The following is a 16974-nucleotide window of genomic DNA, read 5'->3' as shown; positions in this document are numbered from 1 at the left end:
TCACTGCATCCCAATCACTGGGAGTGGAGCTTGGACATTTGGAACATATAAAGCTGCAGAACATATGCTGGTGTCCAGGCGGGATTGAGATCTGGAGCCCTAGGATTTGCCTGTTTTCATGGTGTCTAAAATGCTCACACTGTCAAAACAAGAGTCTATTTCATTCCATGTTTACTTAAAGATAGGTTACCAGTTTTAAAATATTTTCATTTAATTTTTAGGAAAAAAGTTTTATCTTTCTCTGTCCCAGACTCCATGGGTATGTGACCTTAGCCATTGCACTTAGGACCCCACAAATTATGTATTGAGTCTTGTCTATATATATGTATGTATCTGAATATAATTTTGCATGGCTCAGAGTCCAGTGCTAGCTTGAAATTATTTCTTTTTCCATTAAAATTATATAATAGTACTTTTTGTGCCATTTAAAATTATTATAATATCTTTATAATTAGTTTTAATGATTCTGTAGTAGCTAATTAATTACATCTGTAATAAGCTATCTATAGAATGGAGCTAATATTCCCATACCTTATTTTTTTCTGATATTAGGTTGCTTCTCATTTTTCATGAATATATATTTACATGTATGTAAATATATACATTTATGTTTATATGTATATAAATACATTCATATGTGTGTATATATTATATATATTTAGCAATGAGAATTATTGCTTATTCAGCTTTATCATTTGAAAAATTTTCATCAGGATACATTTTCAAGAGAGGAATCACTAGACTGGGCTAGTTCTATTCTTGGTTTGCCTAAAACAGAGCTAGTTTATACCTGGTGTAATTTCCATAGTCCCCCATTTTGATCTCAGAAATGGGCTATCGATTCTGTGGCTTTCTTGGCTATAACTGGTATTATGAGCATTTTTGACAGAGAAAATTGATAAAAATCCAATGATCAACAATAAGGTATTATAACTAATGTAGCATTGAAAATAACTACTTTCAAGTAAAAAGAAAAACCAACTTCTTTATAAAAGATTATCAAATTGGGCTTAATTCTCTACACAATCACATAATTAAGATGAATAGACTTAATTAAATGCACAGTATTATTTTGGAGCATATCCCCAACCCCCGGAAATGTATGGTTACTATCTCCCCATGGGAATGGGCTACACACTTACACATCAAGATGCTAACTCTGTTTTCAAAATATACAGAGAAGTCAAGTATTTTACTACAATTTCTCTAATCCTGGTATTCCCAATTCCAATAAGACTACAGGAAGAAATATTAGTCATGTTGGAGAATAAATAACCTAAAGAATTTCAACAATGATACTTACATAGACAAAGTGAAATGACTCTAAGCAGATCTTGTGGCTGCTTGGATTCATACTTTGATATGCTAATTCAAATAATTCTCATCTCTTCATTAAATTAGGGTCTTTTTCCAAGTATGATGGTATGGCCAGTCCCAGTTGTAATAGATGAACATGAACATGGCAAAACCTCATTTCCTTGAAAATAGTGCACCATCATTACATTACTTCTCCCCCAACCAGATGGACGTGCCTCTTGAGTTTGTTCCAAATTTATGGTATTTCACTTTTTCCCTTGAAGCCAGAGGTCATATTTTCAGGCTAAAAGCAAAAACTAAACTGTTTCTAAGAGTTGTGCTTAGATATGACCTTTATGAAACAAAAGTGTCATCCAGAATTTATAGGGCATGGAGACTCTGGCTGGATGTTTCCTCCCTCTGGCAAGAAAGGGCAAGTGGAGGTCAGGGGGGTGTGCCTGAGGTCTTCTCTGCTTGCTTAGAGTTTGAAGAGGGGACTGCTTTGGGGATCAGGAAACCTGATTAAAAAATTTTGAGGGTTAGGTGGAGAATATAGACTGTTGAGTTGAGATAGCATTATTTAAATCATATCTTTAATACCTATGAGCTCTGTGATCAGGGACAAATTACTTACCCTCTCCGAGATGCAGTTTCCTTGTCTCTATGTAACAGAATAAGTTTTTCTCCACAGCTACTGGGCAGCGAGTTTGGACTGTGTCCCCAAAACCGAAACAGAGGCAGCTGGGTAAAACTGAAGAAAGTGGGAGTTTTGTCTGGTTCTCCCTGACTGTAACAGATTGCTCTGCCCAAGGAAGGAGCTGGGGGAACTTTGGGCAGACTTAGACATCTTGACTAGTTGGTTCATAGTGGGTCACTATCCATAGAAGCCATTTCTGGGGTTGGTCATCTTTTAGGGCAAAGGGTGTGGTCTGGAGGTGACCAGTAGGAGCCAGTGACCAGACAGAATGTACCCATTGTAAAGGCAGAGGCCAGGATAGTGGGGCAACAGTGGTTCCAAGGAGAAGCTACAGTTGGGCAATCAACAAATTCTGAGTCTGGGCATTCATCTCAAATCTTTAGGTTTTTAATCAGCGGTGCTTTCATTTATAGAATCATGCATAATTCTGTTTATTGAGTGCTGACCCAGCACTGGGATAAAAATGGGTGATACCCAATATCTGTCCCCAGATCATCATGTCTAGGAAATTGGTTCGGGTACTGGCCTCTCCTTCCGAGACAGTCCACAGCACTGCTTGAGTATCTTCGCAACATGGCAGCCAACTTCTCCAGAGTAAGCAGTCCAAGAGGACAAAGTGGAAGCAGCAAAATCTTTTAAGACCTGGCTTTCAGAAATACTCCTTGTCACTTTTGCTGTATTGGATATGTATATATGTGCATTATATATATGCATATAATATATATGTATGTATTATATATACATATTATATATAATATGTATATTATTAATATGTATTAATTATTAATTATATTATTCCTTTACTATCATTAGTTAGTGATTAGGAGGAAGAAGAGAGAAATGTATTTGGTTAATCCATCATTTTTAACTTGAAACGTCAGAAATTGTGTTTTTTTTAATATCCCAGAAGAGGACATATTTTCATTCCATGGGCTAGTTTTCTGATTATTTCTATGAATCAATTTCCTTTCCCTATTAGATAAGAATAGCTAGTTAATCTAATTAATACTGAGGTATTAAAAAAACCCTTCAGTTTAGCTATTAGACAATAATGGTGCAATGTGCAGTATGTTTCTTGACACTTCAATTTTATTATTCTTATTTTGGTATTAATATAAAATTAGACCTATAATTTATAATAGTTGTATAATAGTATAATAGTTGTATATGATATAATAGTTGTCTGTGAGATGCTGTAAAGTTGACCATATATTTTAGAAGTTAGAGAGAGAGGTGAATTTGATGACTGGTGATCTTGTCACTTTTGTGGCCAAAGCACCTATGTGATGGTCTTTTTTTCTATCATAAAAACACCTCCTCTCACCAGATACAAACACTGATAAATATTTATGGCTCTCCATTTCCCAGATTTTTTTATTTTACAGGACTTCATTTACCCCGATTCAGAGTTCTATTTAGTGTTTTCTTTTTTTGGTGAATAGAGGACACACATTTTTCTTCTGAAGTTGCAAGTGTGATGTCCATAGAAAGGGGAGGTTCCAGATCCCCTGCCTCACCCAAGGATGGGTAGAGCTGAGCTGTGAGAGATTTGAAAAAAGGATTGAAAAGAGAGAGAAGCCTTGGAAGAGGCACTTGGAGCAGAGACATGCAAAGAAGCAGCTGGGCTTGCTTGTTGACCTTGGTCTTGTACCTGTAACTCGAGGGACATGGAAGGAGACACTCTAGAGAGTTAGAGATGTCTGGATTTAGTTTTACATTGTTGCTCCTCTTTTTCAGAAAGTTTCTGGTTATTTAATTTTAAGTTTTTTTCTTCTAAAAAAATTAGGATTTTTTTTTTTAACTAGGAATTTTTTAAAGGTCCCTCTGCTCCAAAATTGTTTTGGGTTTTTATTAGACATTGTATTTTATTAGACATATTACTTTGTAAAAAATTGATATCTTTTCAATTTTGTGTCATCCAATGTAGAAATACAGATAATATATATCTACTAAAGTTTTTAAATGTCTCAGTTAAGCTTAATCACACATCTCATATATATACACACATTATAAATTCTTATTTAAAAATAGTCACTACCATTGGAAACGTTTATCCTTGCTATGAAAAGAAATCGTGAGGGAAAGACAAAATTGTTCCTATTTGAGTTTTGACACATCACTACCAAATTTAAAACCAAATTTATTATAAGTTACTTTGCAAATTACCTCATTTTTTTCCCTCCAATATGTGTACTCACAGTAACTAAACAAGCAGTTTCACATTAATCTATAGTTATGCATTATATAGTATAATTATTAACTCATAAATGTACAGTAGACTTCTATATCTAAGATCATACAGGACCTTAATATTTATACTTTGAATCTTACCAAACATTAGTGGCTTCCCAGAGCAACCTTATGAGGAAAGAAATTCATATATATAAATTATCTATAAAAATATTAACTCTACAAACTTGTATTTTCAACAGAGCGACATAAATGCAAAAAAATAAATTGTGTGCAGACTGAATAGCTCTAGAATTTCCAAAATGTCTGCTAAACGTGAACAACTTTTACTGCCATGAGATGAATATTGACCATTAACTCCAGGTAATTTGAACACACTCAATATATAACTTAAATATGAGCTTAAAGACTGTATTTTTGTAGCCCCAGTACTGATTCTAATAATAAAAAATAACATAAGAAAAACCAAAAGTATGTGTGAAGAACAGAGTCACAAATTAAAAGAGAACCTGGAGCAAAGAGGTATAAAAGTTTAATTGGGTGTTTAAGACAATTCATAAAATACTTATCTGGGACTTGGAAATATTGACTTAAGTGGTAACTGATCCACTGACTTAGCACATAATAAAAACATGTTGGTTATATGTGGAAAAATAATAATAAGGTTAAAATAATTAGGGGAACAAACTATAAAAAGTAATAGTCACTTTAGTATACTTGTAAGAAATCTGGCAAGAGGATGATGACTCTATACAAATAGAAAATCTCAAGATTGAATATGAAGAAGAAAGTAAATGAAATAATTCAGAGTGAAGAGTGTCACATATGGTAAAGATCCATAAAAATGATATTTATGTAGAAAATTTTGCATTTTGAGTAGAAAACTGGCAATTTGAGGGGGAAAATGACCATTTTTTTGTCCCCCATGTTGAAATGTGATATGATGGGCCCTCCCTGGTGGGCTAGGGGTTAAGTCTCAGCATTATAATCGCACTGGCCTTTCAGTTCCCAACCAGGGAGCTAACTGACATATGGTGCAGCAGACCTCACCCATCTTGCCTGCTGCTCCCCTTACCAGTGTATTTCAGTAGCTCTGCTTGTTCTGTTGCCCACACTGTCTCTGGTGAGTCCGCTTACTCCCCAACCTCTGACTACACCCCAGTTCTTCGATACACATACAAACAAAGAAAAGAGATATGATGTAAGACAAGAACTATAACATAGAATGTGCAAGTTTTTATAAGTATGAATGAACAGAAAACATGATTTATTAGATGACATAATATAAAAAAGAGGAAATTACTACAGTTAATGAATGAGTAGTCTCAAAAAACAAAGACAATATTTCATTCACAGCGAGAAAAACACAGATTCAATATGTCTGAATTAGTTAAAAATTGTGAATGCTCAAAAAGATGCAATTGATTAGCTTCCATATGTTGGAAATCTCTGCTGCACTTGATTGAAGGTGAAGAGCAACAGAAAAAGATGCTTGTGAGATATTTTAGATGAGCAAAATGAACGAAAATTCAGTATACATTATGCACACACAGCAAAGAATCTGAAAGTATATTCACCGAAGAATTGCAAGTGACTGACTGCCTTTATGTACCAAATCATGGATTCATTAATCCATTCAATAAATGTTTATTGAGCACCTGTTATATGTCAGGCACTTTACAAGCTTCTGGATACATCTATGTGAACAAAACAGCTATGCTTCCTGCCCTCCTAGCAGCTAAATTCTCAAGGCAAAACAGTTTTTTAACAAAAACATAGATGAATACAATGAATTTATATTACCGATAAATTATTTATAGTGCTCAGAAGGAAATAAGCAGAATATCAGGATGTCATGGCACAGAACAATGCGGGGGCAGGGTACTTATATAGGCTGATGGATTGCACAAGGTCTCTCTCATGTGGTGATATTTAATCTGGCATTTGGAGACAGGCAAAGACCCAGCCCTTTGAAGTGCCAGGAAAAGAATGCAAACGGTGTAGAAATGAAAAGGACACAAGCAGACAACACACGAAAATCTTTTAAACTCAAAAGGCTCAAGGATATAGACTGAGAGAATATTGAAATATACTCGGGTAAGTTTGTAATGTTCATTTGTTTATACTTGCATCATAGAACATTCATCGTGCTACTTACATCTTTTGTAATTATGGGGGGAAAGCTATAAAATTTAGGAAAAAGACAACCAAGCTGAAGAATGACCAAAGGTCAAGGTGTCTGGAATTAGCAGTCAAAGTTATTAAAGTATGAAGAAGAAAATTTTCACAGAGAAAACAAGAAGGTTGAATTTGAGAATGTTACAGGTGAAATAAATAAGCAAGTGACCACAAGATATCTTATTAGTAGCTAGATTTTTGTTGGGTAAGAAATACAGAGCAATGGAAAGGAGAGAAGTGAAAAGTGCCACTGATTTTCATTAGTGATTCAATCTGTTCCTTTATCTTATCATTTGAAAGTCACACTTTACAGAAAGAGGAACTGCTTCTCACCAGTCCTGCAAGACCTGACTGGATTCCACTCCCTTTCTGGAGATTTCCTGGAGATTTCAACACAGTATGGCTTTTTTGTTAGCTTTTTTTCCTGAATTTTTGTAGCATTTACAATAAATGCTATAATTTACAAAACTATAATCAATAATAGCACTTAACTGGGACTAAACTATTGTAGTTTATTTCTATTTGTTTTATGAATAACTCATTTTCCACATCCTAGACATTCTTTACATATTTCCATGGATTAGAAGTCATGATTGTTTATGAAATATCAAAAAATTGGCTAAAAGGAATAATTTCTTTAAAAATTACATATATAGTGTAAACATCTTACTATTATTTAGAATTATAAGTGAACATTCATTTATCAGCTGTTTTATCTTCTTTGTATAAAATTCATCCATTATAAATCATCTACAATGTTCAATTCCTTGAACAAGATGTTAAAGACATTCTATACAGAAATGCAATTCCATCTAGCTTTTTATGTTTTTCTCCAGTCCTTTAAAAGTCATTATACCAGACTTGATTTGACTCTAGTATTGATAGGGAATTTACCTTTATTGAAACTTACCCAAAGCATTTAGTTAAGATTTCATATAAACAACTCTTTTTTTTTTTAAAATAAATTTTATTTTTATATTCCCCATACAGTTGCAACCCCCTTATTTTGACCCCCCCTCCCACCCCCTACCCCTCCATAGAGTGTCTCTGGTTCATAGTTTTTTGTTGATTTTGATTTTCACTTTCTTATAGTTATTCATTTTCCCTGGTCCCTTATTTAGGTTTTCTAGATTCCTGCTATGAGTGAGACCATTCGGTATTTTTCTTTTTCTTCCTGGCTTTTTTCGCTGAGCATGATCCCTTCCAGCGCCATCCATGTTGCTGCAAATTGCATGTGTTTATCTTCTTTGAATGCTGAGTAATATTCCATGGTGTATATGTACCACATCTTCTTGACCCAGTCATCTATTTTTGGGCATTTGGGTTGTTTCCAAAGCTTAGCTATTGTAAATAGTGCTGCTATAAACATAGGGGTGCAGGTGCTCTTTGGAATTGATGTTTCTGTGTCCTTTGGGTAAATACCTAGGAGTGGAATTGCTGGATCCTATGGAAGCTCTATGTTTAGTAGGTCCAGAAATCTCCACACAGCTCTCCATAGTGGTTGGACCAGTTTGCACTCCCACCAACAGTACAGGAGAGTTCCTTTTTCTCCACATCCTGGCCAACATTTGTTGTTACTGGCGCAACTTAAACAACTCTTTTACCCTCTTACTTACCAGTTTATAAATAGTCAATTAAATTGCATAATTATAGTAAGTTCAGTTGGTATTAATAATTTGGAAACAAATTTAACTGACTCGTTAAAATGTAACTCAACTGGTATAGTCCCAGTCAGTAGGGTGTGTGTGTGTGTGTGTGTGTTAGGGCCATCATACCGCTGGCATCAGTCAGTATATATTCTGGAAGGACTGGGAAAGCATCAGTTAATCTGTGATTGGGTGTGTGAATGGGTGATAATTATAATGGCTTCTTTAACTTCCTGTATTCGCCAAACTGTTGTAGAGCAACCCCGATACAAAACGGGGTGCCTGACTGTAGGTCTTCACCCGCGCGCTTAAAAGGACTTATCAATGCTCTACTGCAGGCACACGTGAAAGGTTAATAAAAGGTTTATTTACAAGGGAAGGGGAAATGAGGAAATGTACAGCTCTGGGAGAAAAGTGGGAGACAAAGTTTTAAATGAGTCCTACCCAATCCGCCGATCAGGAATCACAAAATGGCGCTCTCAGAGCTGGCCGCCAGCCAGGAGCGGTAAAGCCAGGAGGCGAGCGATAGCGAGCCCCCCAAGGCCCACGTGTTTGGTTTTTATATCCAACCTGGCTGCCCAACTCCACCCTCAGGTCCCAGCCACCCTCCCTTTGGTGGTGATGGGATTTGTCTTTCCCAATGTCTTGATGGCTTTATTCTGGAGTGGGGGTGGGGTCCACAAAGCCTGTATGGGATTAACTCAGGACATCATTTCCCCCTAACAATATGATGGTTTGACCATCATCAGAACAATTATTGGATTAATGTTCACAAGTGTTTCCATCAAATAGTAATGTATTTTAGAGGAAGGTAGAAAATCCTACTAAAAAGGAAAATGTTGTGCTGTTTAATGACAGTGATCTATTCTGAGAAATGCACTGTTAGGTGATTTGGTTATTGTGTAGGTGTGATAAAGTGTAATTCCACAATCCTAGATGGTAGAGCCAACTACACACCTATGTTCTCTGGCGCAGCCCATTGGTAATACCGTCATATATGCAGTCTGTTGGCCAGACATTAAGCAATGTGTGGCTGTATAAAGTGATTAACATGTCCATTGCACATGATAGATGTCCAACCATTATTGGTTGAATCTTAATCCGTATTCTTTCTTTGAAGACTAATGAGACAGTTGGTCTCAAAGTAGCCCAAGAGCTGTCCTTGAGCTAGTCTATGAAGATGATGGAAGGTGTTTCCTTCCTTAGGGAATATTCGGGAGCTTTCTGTTATTTCAGGACAAACCTTATTTGTATTCCTTTCTGAGACAAAGGGACAGAGTAGGGAGTTGTCCAAAAAGAGGGTCCACTATATTTGTAGCCCTGATTTTTGACCCGACTGCTAACTGGGGGAGTAATTCTCTTTGTATCTTAATGAAAGGTTTGTAACAGGGTGGTCCCCAGGAAAGGGGGAGGTTCCCTGCCCCACCCAAGGGAGGGTGGAGCTGAGCAGGAAGAGGAAAAGCAGAAGAAGAGAAGGAGGAAGGAGCAGGATGGAGCCAGAAGGAGACCTGGAGGAGGCGCATGGAGCCTAGAGACACGTGAAGAAACTGCGCTTGTCTTTTGGTCGTGGACTGGGTGACACAGATGTGGGTGAGACCCGTGGGGAGGTGACAATGGCAGCTTTTATCTTGATGTTGATTTTGCTCTTTTCCTTCCGGGCTTGTCCAGTTGTTTGTGACCCTTTTCTGTGGGTCCCCACTGGAAGATGTTTTAGACTTGTGGTAGACTTTGGGGCCTTGTTCTGGGCCGATCCCATATGGATGGACTTTTACCCACGAGGGGATGGGTAACTTTGGGTGCTTCATTTAGAAACTAGACTTTTTGCCTTACCTGTATTGTTTCCTAGTTTAATTAAAGTTCCTTCCCATTAAAGTCTCCTATGTTTTGTATTGATGCGGCGGATGGCAGAACCCATTTAGAATAGGCAGGTTTGCGGGGCTTGGGCTGCCCCTCTCCCTGTCCTATAACAGGTTCACGGAAACCTCTATCCTTTGCTGTGGAAAAGGGCAAATAGTTGCCTTTATGAACGTATTCCTGAATCCAGAAAACATTAAGTGCCCTGTGTTAGATATTTGATTTAGCACAACCATGAGAAGACATTCACTAATTTATGTCACTTGTGGGCTGGGGATCCCTGGAGATCCCTGAGATCCTTTCAGAGTGTTCATAAAATCAAAGCCATTTTCACAGTAACACCATGATGCTGTTTGCCTCATTTAATCTCATTTTCTCATGAATGTGCTGTGGAGTTTGCTAGAGGCTAAAAGATAAGTGATATTTCAACAGACTGAATGCAGAAGCAGATAGAATAGTCCAGTCCTTATCTACTAGGCCAAACATTGAAGAGATTTGCTAAAGTTCAAAAGAAAAATGCTATTCTCTTACTGATTTTTTGGGGAAAATACATTTTTCATGAAATATGTGTTATAACTATTTAAAAACAAAGTAAAACAATGAGTCCAAGATGGAGACACCTGCCCAAAACCCAGGTCTCCAAATTTAATTTAAAATTTAAATTAATTGCAGTTTCAACCCCTCCCAGAAATGTAGTTCTGATTAGACCTGGGCAACAATAGCGGGTAATCTGCCTGCAATTCCCTTTAAGGGAAGATGGCTTTGCCTGAAGTAATCTTTCTTTTCTTTTGCTAATAACCTTGTCCCACTCTCTTTCTGACTATAAAAACCTTTCATTTTGTACCACTCCTGGCAGCATCCCATTCTAAATAGATGAGATATTGCCTGACTCATAAATCATTTAATAAAGTCAATAAGATCTTTGAATGTATTCAGATGAGTTTTGTTCTTTAACATAACATGTAATGAGTATATCATTGTTATCTATAGGTGGATTAATAAATATTTCAAAAATTTCCATTTTAATCTGAAGTAAGGTAAATATTGAAAATTATAACCCACATGAACAAAAATCTTTTGGGGGCCCTCAATAATCTTAAAAGTATAATAGGTTCCTGAGATGACAACAGTTGAGAATCAAAACTGTTAGGGGGAAAGGATGTCCTGCGCTAATCCCATGCAGGCTTTGTCGACTCCACCCCCACTCCAGACCAAAGCCATCAAGACATTGGGAAAGACAAATCCCATCACCACCCAGGGGAAGGTTGCTGGGACCTGAGGGTGCAGTTAAGCAGCCAGGTTTGGTATAAAACCAGACACGTGGGTCTTGGGGGTCTCTCCTTGGCTTGCGCCCACTCTGGGAGTGCCATTGGGATTCCAGGTCAGCGGAATGGAGAGGATGCATTTAAGACTTTATATCCCTCTTTTCTCCCTGAGTTGTACATTTCCTCATTTCCCCTTCCCTTATAAATAAACCTTTTATTAACCTTTTGTGTGTGCCTGCAGTTAAGTATTAATAAGTCCTTTTTAAGTGCGTGGGTGAGACCCAAAGTCAGGCAACCCATTTTATATCGGGGTTGCCCTATAACAAAATTATAGAAGAGAGACTAGGCTGAGCCCTAGGAGATGGTGCCAGAGAGGGAGCATCTAATGATCAGTGAGCATTTGGCAGATCGTCTTACCATAAATGCTTTATTCCAAGCAGTCTTGAAGGATAAATAAATTTAGAATCTTTGAAAAAAAAACTTGGATTCTAAAAATAACGAAGATAATTTTCTATGTAGATTGATAATATGTTTAACTACAGCTGTCTAGTAGCTTGCCTTATATGCCATGATTCATCTTCATGAGTCATGACTAACAACATGATCTATTTGTACATGTTTAGTTTCTGAGGATTGGGTAACAATAGGTGATATACTTCATTGGTATCATTAAGATTCAAGAGCGTTTTCAAAGGCGGGTTTTTGGAATAACATTTCATTAATTGCCCACATAGTTTTCAATCAGTAACTAACCTCTAATTATCCCGAAAGTTCATCCTTGAACATGCATTCCTTAAAATAACATTTATCATTTTTTTTTTCATATAGCAAAAGAATATGTATTCGTTGTAGAAAAAATTCGTTGTAAATATGGAGAAGCTGAAAGGTTGACATAAGTTTCATAGTCTGATTGCTTGGTAAGTATCCTTTTAGTCTCTTTTGACATGCAAATGTATACTTTCCTAGATTAAGCATGACAATTATTATTTTTTAATTGTAATATTAGTGACTTACTTAAGCTTTTGATTGCTGAGGCATCCGCTTCAAAGACAGCTATCTGTAATAAACAGATTGCAAGCCACGTGACTAGATAAGAGAGGGAGCAGTTTCCTTTGTGTTAGAGATCTCTGGTAGACTTAGATAACTGATCTTTTGACCTCTTGTTTTTTCCTTCCCCAGTTTTAATTCCTGGTCCTATGTTTTGAATTCACCAATAAAGAGTGAATTTGTGAAACTTCTACTCTTGACCCCAATAAACGCTGAACCCTAGACCCAGGCTGGTTTCTCTCTGTCTCTCTTCGCCCCCTCCTCCTTACCTATGACTTCACTGTGTGGTCCTACATGTACCTTGTATCCTCCAGGAACCTGTGAGTAATAAACCTTGTCTTTCAAAGTTTGCAGATGCTTATTGCTTGAAGGCTTCTTGCAGTCCTAATGAGAATCACAAGGGCCTATCCAGTCACAACATTGGTTCCAAAAGGAAAGCTATCTTTGAGAAGCCCCCGCCCCCGACATTTATATGCACACCATAGACAGGCTAAGATTGGCACGAAACAAAATATTCTTTTTTCTTTTGCAAAAATGGGACCACACAGTATATATTGTTTTGTAATTTGCATCCCTGACCAGTCATATTTCATTAACATTTTTAGTGCTCATGTTAGGTAAAGTTCTCCAAATATTTTATTGTTATTATCTTTGATTATGAGGGTGCATCATGTTGTTTTGAAGGTTGTGTTATTCAGGATTCTTGATTGCAAGCAACAGAAACTGACTCAATAAATTTCATAGAAAGGGAGTTTACTGGAAATATTGTCAGGTTCCAAGATGGTGGGGGAAGGTGGTCCAATTAAGCTTAGAAAATGGAAAAACAAATGCCCACTACAATGACGATCTAGAATTTTCTACCAAAATGTGTGCACATTTGAAAATATTAGACCTAGTTGCTCGACTCTGCAGGTTCTATTCCCTTTGCGTAGATTAGGATTAATGGAATAGATATGGATTAGATGCCAAAAAAGATAAAAGATGACAACTCGGGCACTGATATAAGTGGGAAGCCATCCCACAGCTCTGAATCAGAGGGGCTGTTATGTAATGTGACCAGCAGACTAAAGATTCTGCAGTTTGCTGCATCGTGAGTCAGACAATGTAAGACAGGCAGGTCTTTGTTTCTCACTTACTGTTGTGTACAGAGCACACACATTGCAGTGTGTTCGAGTGATGGGAATGGCCACAGTGGGCTACCCTGAGAGGTTTGTGAAGGTCAATTGGAAGCAAGGGTTAAATGACCTGAATGTGAAATGACCAGCATCTATGGTGACATGCAAAAACAGAGGAGGTGAGCCCAAGACTCGAAAAATCTTAAGATTTAAGACTGTGCTTTATCATAGTGGCAATTCAAGCCTTTTTACCCCCTCCCCCTGAACCCCTCCTAGGAATTGCTAAGTCTGAGACCATGTGTTAGCTTGAATGATGTAACAGCATGAAACTAGGCCATTTGAAATATAAGATGAATTCTTGGGGATAGGTGAGAAAATATGCCATTTTGAAAAGCTGTCTTCTACTAAAATCATTGCATAATGGCACTCGGCAGCATTAAAAATGACAGGAAGAAGAAATAGTGCTCAGAGAATAGAATTTCTCTTGGCTTTTTTTCTGCATTTCAGAGAAATTTATTCTGGGTTGGTTCAGTAAAACTGGATCCTTAACCTCTGTACTAATTGGCACAGGTTCTCTGCCATACCACAGTGGACTTTTAGTGGTGACAGAAAATGCTGTCTCTTTCTTCCTCTACTCCCTGCCCACATCTCATCCTCCAGGAAGCAAAGAGCCCTTACTCGTGCTTATTTCAAGAAAAATAGGCCTTTTCTATGCAGCTGTATTTCTTTTTAATCTTGGTTGCCTTTTTTTTTTGCTTTTTAAGAAGATAAGAACTTCAAAGAACTGGTCATAAGGAGAAGTAAGAAACTAGGCAATTTGGGGAAAGAAAAATGAGGGAATCACATCTGTTGAACATCTCCCAGTCCCATTTTTGCAGGTATTTTCTCAGCAGATTCTCCCAACCTCTCTAAGTAGCTATTACAATTGCCATCTTACAGAGAAGTTAACTAAAACTCAGAAAGCCTAAGAGATTTGTCCACTATACAAATGCTAAAGTGCAAGAAACCGGATGCAAATCATGGTTTCTTTTACTTCAAACTGCTTTCATCTTGATACCTGAAGACAAGGGAAAGTTAACAAGTGAAGAAATGGAGAGGGGAGAAGAAACAAGATGGTTTTATGACATTCATAATGGACAAGTGTTGATGCTGGCATCTATATTTGTAGTTAATTACAATATAATATGTGATACAGAATAATATAATGGTAATATAAATGTAAAGCACTGATTATTTAATCAAATTTGTTTTAAAACATGGTGTCTAATCTGATTAATATGTTTTAAAACTTGGTGTCTACTCTGATTAATGTGCAAACTCTGTGACTCACATATTTATGCTTTTTACAAAATTAGCATACTTTTGGTGAAGATTCATTCCAATACCTGATATGTTGTGTAAGTGGCCATCTCTGTCTGTCTTTTTCCATCACCTTCCATTTATCCATCTTTTCTCATATACTGCTCTCACATACAATCACACACACATACATACATAGTTATGTAAAAAGGTTTTAAGTTTTGGAATTCTTCAGTTACATCATTTAAAATAATTAACAACATTTTCTGGTTATAAAAATTATCTTTGCTCACTGAAGAAAACTTAAAAGTGTGAAGAAAATAAAAATCACCCTAATCTTATAAATTAGGGGGACCATCATTAGCAGTTTGTTTTGTGCACTATATTCTAAAGCATATATGTACAGAAAAAGGGCTTTTGTTTTGAGATAATTATAGATTCACAAGAAATTATAAATATAGAGCAGAGCTGTTCTGAGTATACTTACTTAGTTACTCCAGTGGTTACATTTTATATCACTATGGTACAACATAAAAAACTAGGAAATTAACTTTGGTACAGTGTATATGTAGACACTTCTGTCATTTTGCCACATTTGTATGTTTATATAAAAACTAGATAGAGATTTAAAAATTTGGGTCATTCTGTTTAATTTGTTTTGTAATGTTTTTCCCTATTTAACAATACAGTACATTGAGAATATTTTAGGTACAATTTTTACCTCTCCTACACTGATCATATTTTTATATCTGTCTAGTATTTCATTTTGTGTGCATATGTTTCTGTGCATTTTGGATAATTTTTATAAGTGATCTAATTCCAAGTAAATTAGGTGGCCAATGCCTCTGCACATTTTAAAAGTATTTGCTGCATCACAGAATCACGTCTTGCTTTGTATCAGTTTGTACTCACTTGAGCCAACATGAATGACACCCATTAACCAGTGACTGGGTCAACATGGGTGTTGGCATTAAAAGCAATCAAAACCTATTTGATAAATGAAAAGTTAATTTTTGTGCTTTAATTTGCATATATGTGACTCCTAATAAGTTGAATATTTCTTATGTTTATTGAACATTTATATGTCTTTCTTATAAATTTTTCTTCTTGTGCATTAACCAATTTTTTTTATGGGGAATTTTATATATTTGTGTCATTTGTTTATGAAGAATTTTATCCCTTTATCCTGTCTGTAGTGACATTTTGTATGTTTCAGTTTGTAATTTTTTTTGTAATGATTTTGCTGTATAAAAGTTAGCAATTTTTGTTTTATCAAACCTATCAATCTTTATTTGGTAGTTACTGTCTTTGTAACTACAAAACTACCAGTCTTTTCACATTGAAATAATTAAGTTATGTTTTCTTTTTGTTCTTTTAGGGTTTCTCTTTTACATCCAACTCTTTAAACCATCTGCCATCTATTTTAGTGTGTAGTATAAACTAAATATCTAGTTTAATTTTTAAAATAGTTAGCTATCCCAGCAACAGCTATTAAAAATAAAAATCCCTTTTATAATCTGAAAAGTCTCATTTATCATACAGTATAATCATATGTTTACTGCAGAAAGGGTAGAAAGTGAATTCTGAACTCATATTTACTCACTCATTCATTCACTTATTTATTCTTCCGCTCGTCCATTCCACAGACATTTATTCAGGACCCCCACTCTGCTCTACATGTGGCTGGTGTTTACTTCAGTGTGGGGAATACAGAAGGAACTGAGTTCAGAAAACAAAAGGCCTTACATTCTGGTGTGAAGAGTGAGGTAAAGATTGTTCTTGTTGCTGGAGGTTTTCAACAGCGCAGCAATGTGAGCTGATTTAAGTTTTAAAAAATTGGTCTAAATCCTGAATGGAGAATGAACTTTGCAAAGGTAAAGAAAGGGGTAAATTGAAAAGAAAAACAATCCTCATATATCTGCTTCCATTTTCGTGGGTATATTTTTCAGAAAATTATATCATCTTAGAAATACTGTTGTTTTTTTTTTTTTAAGATTTATTTATGTATACAAGAACTGAGGTACAGGCCAGAGGTGGGAGGGTGAGAAGATTCACCAGAGGCAGAGTAGGGAACAGAACAGGCAGATTGACTGAAATACACTGCTGAGGGGAGCAGCAGACAAGTCAGGAGAGGTCTGCTGTGCAACGTGGGTCACCACCCTTGCTGGAATTGAACTTGTGCTGCAGTGGCTGTGGATAGCTTCATAGGTTGCCCCTTAACCCTTTGTGCCACCAGGGAGGCCCAGAAATACCTTTTTGAGTCATTTTCCAAATTTACTCTTATTTTTTAAACCAGCATTAATGAGGCAAAATTTTCACACCACGAACTTCAGCCATTTAAAGTGAGTAATTCAGTAATTTTTTTTAGTATCGTTACAGGATTGTGC

The 16974-nt window shown here is 36.4% G+C and overlaps 1 long non-coding RNA gene across 1 annotated transcript in view; it reads left to right on the top strand.

The window, feature by feature from the left end:
• The window catches only part of LOC119257240 (uncharacterized), a 110800-nt gene extending 94268 nt beyond the window's left edge, over positions 1 to 16532 (top strand). The window contains exons 4-5 of the long non-coding RNA XR_005127981.2: positions 11955 to 12043; positions 16234 to 16532. This is a non-coding gene — a long non-coding RNA (uncharacterized LOC119257240). The remainder of the gene's footprint in view (positions 1 to 11954; positions 12044 to 16233) is intronic.
• Positions 16533 to 16974: the final 442 nt, after the last annotated feature.

The sequence above is a fragment of the Talpa occidentalis genome, unplaced genomic scaffold, assembly GCF_014898055.3.
Source record: "Talpa occidentalis isolate TD23 unplaced genomic scaffold, MPIMG_talOcc4v2.1 talOcc4.10, whole genome shotgun sequence".
NCBI classification, from domain to species: Eukaryota; Metazoa; Chordata; class Mammalia; order Eulipotyphla; family Talpidae; genus Talpa; species Talpa occidentalis.
The sequence above is the reverse complement of the archived record's forward strand: the minus strand, read 5'-3'. Positions and strand labels throughout refer to the sequence as shown.